Genomic DNA, 7556 nt, shown 5'->3' with positions numbered 1-7556 from the left:
TAAATAATAAATGCTAATACTGATAGCGGTTTTGGGATAACCCCAATTCAAGCTCTGAGTGCCAAAATTGAAACAAAACGTACAATAAAATAACATGGCAATAAATATAAATGACTACAAAAAACAAGTAGACAATAGTGTGGTAACAATGTGAAGGAAAGCAAAAAATGTGTGCAAAAATCTGTGAAAAAGATATTTAGATGCTGAAAGTGACTAATATAATCCAATAAAAATGAAATTAGAAGGCCCCCTCATACCTCCATCCCGTCCAAACAACGAGTGCTCCTCCAATGTCACGGACAAACATACTGCGAACTTAAAAATACTTCCTTTAAACGTTATGCGACGCGTCCACGTCCCGTAGGGCGCATGTAAAATTATGAACGACAAAGTAGATGAAACGAAAAGTAAAAGAAAAAAGCGAATGAAAAAATCTGCACCCGCATGTGTCAACTCATGTGAATCGCGCAGGCACATTGGGGATCCGACATATGTGCCAATAATTGCCTGCTGTTCATGAGAATGGCCACCACAATAGGCAAAATGACACCTGAAGCGTCCCCACCCCCCAATGGAATAAAACAAATAAAAGGGCATACGCGATATCCCAAAAGGGAGAAGGCAGATATGATATTATGAAGCAAGGTGCTCGATCGCTGGTGGGTTGACAAATAAGCAGGACAATTGTATACGCTTGAAATCCTAGTTATGTTTCATTATAATACATCACAAATAATAAAAATATATACTGTAAATCATTACAATTAAATGAATACAGTATCCAAACACATTGGAAACATGGTATGATAAATGAACGTATTAATATTGCACATATTTTTTTTGTATCTTAAAGAGAAAAATAGTGAATTCTTATTTTTATTAGTTTTAAATAATTTATGTGATTGATAATTCGATGACTAGAATATATGTATGAGAGCTATAAGAACGGCTTATAACTGATCATTTAATTGAAGCCGGGATATGTAGTATCCCCCAAATGATTGTGGGTGCAACTATTACCCAGGTGAAATGGATATGTAAATATATTCCAATGACTACAATAATATTCACATAAACACCCCTAGATCTGAGGATTCTTAGACAAAAGAAGCAGTTCCATCAGCAATATACATTTATTGGTAGGGTTACATATTGACAAATAATACACAAAACAATATTTACAAGACAATGTACAAGTGTGGTGGAGTTTTACCTCTCAGCTTCTCGCCTGTTCATACTGAATGCCTTTGTGTTCCAGGTAAAAGAGAGCACTTGGCTTGCTAACAATACCTTTATATAGCCTCATTTCTGTACACTGCCTACCAAATGTACATTGGGTGTAACCTGATTGGAGGATTTAAATGAGGTTGCTGTTTACCCCCCATGTGAGATGTGATAAGCAAACAAAACAATAGCTAGGACTTTAAAGCAGACAGATTCACAGTAACACAATTGAGGAACTGAGAGTCACATAACATGCAGATAGATGCAGTCAAATATATATATTATATTATCTAATTAATATATTACACAAGCAAAACTTTATATGGCAACACAAGATTGCACCTTACTTGACTCCATCTTGTTTTGAGTTTTATCATCCTATATGCCTGCATTAACCTTTGCTTCAAGATTTAGCAACTTTAACCTGCATGAACTTTTAAACTATTCCAAAGGAAGACCAAACTTTCTACATTGCATTAAAGTGTCCTGGGGGATGGGCTTTGAGTGAGAAGGCCTTAGTGTATGGTGCAGAAACAAAAAGAGGAAATACCGGGGTTTGTGAGAGATATGACACCGAGGCTTGAAGTTTGATAAAATGATTTTTATTTAAATAACATATAGATTACAAAAATACATTCAAAAATTTAATAAAAAGTAGGAGCAACAACAGTTGCTAAAAAACAGAGTTTCAGCTAGAGGCATGAACCCATTAAACATGTTCAAACATAGTGGTTAAAATAAATATTATCAGTCCAATCCCTACGCGTTTCACCATTTGGCTTCTTCAGGGGATTGTAACCTACCCTGATGAAGTCCACAAGATTATTGGGTCTGTTTAAGTATATAAAGTGCACAGAGTAAATAAAGCATATGTTTGGGTTTAATTATGTGCCCAATGGAGAGAGTCCCACCACCATTTTCACCATCAGATACCACTTTACTCACCACCCAATTTGGAGTGGCTCAATGGAGATCAGGTTCTCTCTGTGGAGACTGGGTGGAGGAAGAATCCTCCAAGGAGGGCAGGGAAGAAGGATGCTCCGTTCAGTTCCTTATGTCCCAATATGGGGGGGTGGGACCTCGGGGCCACTATAGAAAGGGAGGACCACCGGCTCACGCAGGAAAGAAGGGGCTGCCTATAGTCCCACATCCATCGACCTGTGTTTTACATGATTTCATTTCTTTAATGTTCAACGCATAAAGGACATGAACACATCGTATATCTCATAGCCATATAGGTATGTCCATACATGATTATTGTTTTAAAATAACAGTGCATACATGACTTGATAAGTCAACCGGGAAAAACCCCTTTAAATTGGCTTCCATGTGTTACTACTTATCTTATTGACAGAAAAAATGTGAAGTAAATAAATGATTGTATCAAAGGATACATCCCTGTGTGTACTGCCTGTACATGCCTGTGTGCGCCCCGTGTGCAGGGCTCATTGTGAGCATGACCTTTTAAAGTGACGCTAGTGTGGTGCCTTATTCTCTATTATTAATAACTTACATAATAACTTCGTGTGTGTGGTCATATTAACTCAAACTACATTTATATATTCAATGTGATCTGCATAAGGCAGATTTATCAGAAAATGTGATCCAATTTGTGAGTTGATCGATATATTAAAGACCAGCTAGCCTTGTGTACCATGACTTGAATGGAGAGATAAAAGGATTAGAAGAAAACTGTAGTAATAAACAGTATTTCTTGTGTTATGGCCACCCCTCCAAAAAATAAAAAATAAGAACCATGTGCAATCGTTTAACACAAAAACTTCAAACCGCAATATGAATGATACCCCCACCCCATTCTAATGGTTGCCTATTGAGAGGGGTTTACAGTTGGAGCTCCTATATTTAGGAGCCATTTGCTGTCCACTTTCATGCATCAATGTGCAATTGCGGCGTCCCGCCGCCGTCAAGGTAACCAATGGGTCCGCGCGTGCGCATTGCTGCGCCGTCCTAAGGGCCAATAGGGATATCGATGATGTATGTCAGCCGGAAGTGGCCGAGAAAAAGGTCCGTCTCCGGCATCTACAGGTGAAACTCGAATAATTAGAATATCGTGCAAAAGTAATTGCAGTAAGTGCTGCAAAAGGGGCCCAAACCAAGTACTGAGGACATATGCATGCTTGTACTTCTCAGAGGTCCGATATTGTTCTATGTACAATCCTTGTTTTATTGATTGCATGTAATAATCTACTTTTTTGAGGTTGTGGATTTGGGGTTCTTGGGGTTTTCATGAGCTGTAAGCCATAATCATCACAATGATGACAAATCACGGCTTGAACTATTTCGCTTTGCATGTAACGAGTCTCTCTCATATATTAGTTTCATCTTTTAAGTTGCATTAGTGAAATAAATGAACTTTGTACGATATTCTAATTATTCGAGTTTCACCTGTATATAACCTGTACTGGCATGCTCACGTTTTCTGTTCATATCCTGCTGCCGTCATGGCAACCAGAAAAGCTATATCACATAGGGTATAAGGGATCTACAAAATATACCTGTATGACATACACACAAATTATATTGCGGCATATGAACTTAGCTACTGGATGTTTCTAATATGATTACCCACTGGGAGGGAATCCATAGGTCACCCATATATTAGAGGGAATTTATTAGGTTCATACTGGGAGTGTCCAACCACTGGGCATGTCTAACCCAAACGGGGAAAATTCCCTAAAAAATAATAATTCTTTTTGTATGTGCCAGTATATCGCTTCCGTTCGTAGTAGTTTTTGGTCTACGTCTCCACCCCTAATGTCCTTGTGTTTATGGTCGAGGACATGGAATCTCATAACAGAAAGATCAAAATTGTGACAGAGGCCCACGTGTCGACTGATAGGGGAGGTTATTTTGCCGCTTTGTATCAGATATAGATGGTCATATATTCGCTTCCAAGTTTTCCTATATGTTTTACCCACGTAAAATGCACCACAGATGCACTTCATTAGGTAAATCACGTTCGTGGTCTGGCAATTGGTTGTGTGATTGACACGCCACTGCTGTCCATTGGGTAAAGGGATTATATTGCCTTCTTCAAAATATCTACAATAGCTGCAATGCCCGCATCTCCTAAAGCCCTCTCCGCCACATGATATTTTTTGGTCAAGTGGAATATAGAAACTGCTAGTAACTCTGTCCCGTATGGATCTGGCCCTTTTTAAAGGTTATTTCAGGGGTTTCTAATATACTTGCGTATCGTATTATCCTCCGTCAGGAGGTGCCAGTGGCGTTTCACACAGTCCCTCCAGTGTGGCATGATGCCTTGAAAACTTGGTCACCATTCTGACTGTTTGTCTGATACCTCCCTTTCCGAGTCCATCTTTTTATTTCCATAGGGTATGTGCAGTCTCTCTTTCTTTTGCACCTGGTTATAGGCTTTAATGAGTGTTTTGTTGTTATAGCCCCTTTGCAGAAGTCGGGTTTGTAAGGCCCTTGCTTCCCATTGGAAGTTACTATCCCTGGAGCAGTTGCGTTTTAATCTAACATATTGGCTGTAGAGGAGATTGTCCTTTAGGAAGCGTGGATGGGAACTGGAGGCGTGCAGTATGGAATTGCCTGCTGTCTCCTTCCGATATAGTTTGGTCTTAAGATATCCCTCATCCTTTTGGATGGAGACATCCAAGAAGGTGATCTCCTTTTGGCTGTAATTAGCGGTAAATTTAAGGTTGAAATAGTTGGTGGCCAAAGAGGCCACAAACCTTTTCAGTTCACAAAGAGTATCCGTCCAAATGAAGAACACATCATCGATGTATCGTCGCCATACTGGTATGTTATCGAGCCAACATTGAATGGACTCATCCGAGAAGAGGCAACGTTCCCACCCCCCAGGTACAGGTTGGCATATAGTGTATGGTGGAAGTGTGGAGTATGTGTTGTCATTCTTGTCTTTTATCTGCCCCTGTTCATTGACTACATTGTCCAAGGCTATGTTGTTCTAGTCTTTGTCCAAACAAGGGTCACTTTTCCAGTTGTAAGAATTCCTAGTGTCCAGATAATTATGGCACATAAATCATGTACTGATTATTCCTAAATCTCTAATCTGCAAACAAGTCACATGTACCTTCATGTTGCCTGGGGACGGTCAATGCCCCTTGTATTCTGTTAAACTATAAATTGTGAGTGGAAGAGCAATGGAGGAGGGTACTCTTGTATCCCTCCAATATTGCTGTACGGTCAATAAATTCACCTATTCAGAAAAGAACTCAAAGTCTCTTCCTGGGTTGACAACAACATGATGTATCCATTTAGTTTCTCGCTGCAGCAAAATTTTATCCCGGTTTCCACCACGGATATCCTCTGTTACATGCTCCAAAATAACAAAGGAGATCATGTTTGGATCAAAACCGTGATGGAGACCAACATGGCGACAGATTGACGTGGTCAGCTTAACATAAATGATCAGTAAAACATAAATGAGGTAAATGTGGTCTTGTATTCGCTTTTTAAAGGGTCCCATAGTCTTATCCACGTAAAAAGCCTCACATTTGGATGTCATTAGGTACACTACCCAAGTCGTATCACAATTGAAGTGATCTTTACATTTCCATTTTTGGGTGATTTGGTTACCCACATGTATCCAGGGACATTGAAGGCATGTTCCACATTGGAAAAGGCCTCTTTCGGTTTGATTCAAGATTAACTCTGTATAGTCTACATAGTGGCTTTTTGTCACTCCCTAATGGAACGGGCTTTACACAAAAACCAATTCAGGTGTATCTTTGATATATTTACAAACTACCCGGTCTGAGGTCAATATGTGCTCCTGTCAAGGTGCCCATACACTCCACAACCCTCGCAAGACATATGTCTTGCGAGGGTTGTAAAGTACTTAAAAAAACGTACGATCTGCCCATCTTGCACAGGCAGATCGTACCTGCGATCATCGCAAGCCCGCCCCCCTGAGTGGCGGGTTTCCGATGACTGCAATGCTGAACGGGCAGTGTGCGCACACCGGCCCGTTCGTCAGTTATCCCACGATCATGTTAAAAACCAGCCGAAAATCGTACGATTCTCGGCTGGTTTTCCAACATGCTCGATATACAAAAGTCGTGCGACCGTACAGTAGAAACGGTCGCACGCCTTCCATACACTGCGCGATTCTCGTACGATCACGGGATTTCCCGCCATTCTCGTACGAGAATCGTGCAGTGCACGGGCACCTTCATGCTCGGTGCCCCATCAGTAGCTACTGACCCCAGGTGGGTGGTGTTCATTTCTTTTAGTTCTTAAATAATCCAAAACAGCCCACAGATGTCTTCTCCCTGTGTTTGGCCTTTTAGTGGTATCATATCAATTAATTCCTCCTGTGGCCCAGCAGAGCTCACCTATCGGCAGAACAGCGCTATTTCTTCAATATCAACTTTGTCTTTGGACTCATCACAGGCGATTTGAGTACGCCACAGCCGAATTGATGCCTTTAATTTGCTGTCTGGTGATGTTTTCTGTCATTTGTATGGTTCTGTCTTTGACAGTCTTGGCAGAGAGAGGTAAATCTGATTTTCTGCACAATTTTACTCTTGTTTTTGAAGTCCGAGAATAGATGTTCTGAAATCCTAATGAATGATTGTTTTATATAATCTCCATCTGTGAACGGCTTCCCGTGCCTGACTTTCTTCCCTCCCTCCGGATATTTTTCAGCAAAGGCCGTGTGTTTATTCTGGAAATGGCAAACGACAAAAAGTCGAATGTTACAAGACAATTTCTCACCACATATTAAGCATAGCTGTAAACCAGTCTCGTCAGTAGTGAAAGCAAATGAATCTGCCCACGTACCATTAAACGTTCTGTCTTCCTTAGCAGAGGGATGAAAGAGCCACATGCGGCTCCGGAGCCGCGGGTTGCCGACCCCTGGTGTAGTATTGTCAGGAACCTTCTGTTATGGACCCGAGTACGTCCACAAAGGAGATACTGGTGTCAGAATATTCAGGATTAAACACTATAAAAACAAAAAAGGGGCGCCTTTCCTAGTGCAGTATCGTTTATTCCAAAAGACAGGTATAAAAGGTGAACTGACAGGTACTCACAAGACTGAAGTGAAAACGAGCTGCAGAACAATAAAACCGGAGCAGTAAAAGAATCCGTGCAGTGTGTCCTGTGTGAATCACTGAAGTGTCGACACGTTTCCGGTGCACGCCCCCTTCGTCAGGACGTGATGCCAGTCTCCTCCCTGCTGTGACAAAAGAAGAGGCAGCTGGGGCGTGGTTGGACCGAGCCTCTTGTGTTTTTTTCAGATGTTCCAGTTCCCTTGACTGTATTGGGGCTGCGCCTTGCACATGTGCTCAGCATTCCTTCCTTGTGAGGGATAAGGATTG

This window comes from Nanorana parkeri, unplaced genomic scaffold, assembly GCF_000935625.1.
Source record: "Nanorana parkeri isolate BGI_ZX_2015 unplaced genomic scaffold, ASM93562v1 scaffold1059, whole genome shotgun sequence".
Taxonomy (NCBI): Eukaryota; Metazoa; Chordata; class Amphibia; order Anura; family Dicroglossidae; genus Nanorana; species Nanorana parkeri.
This window is presented reverse-complemented; position numbering follows the sequence as displayed.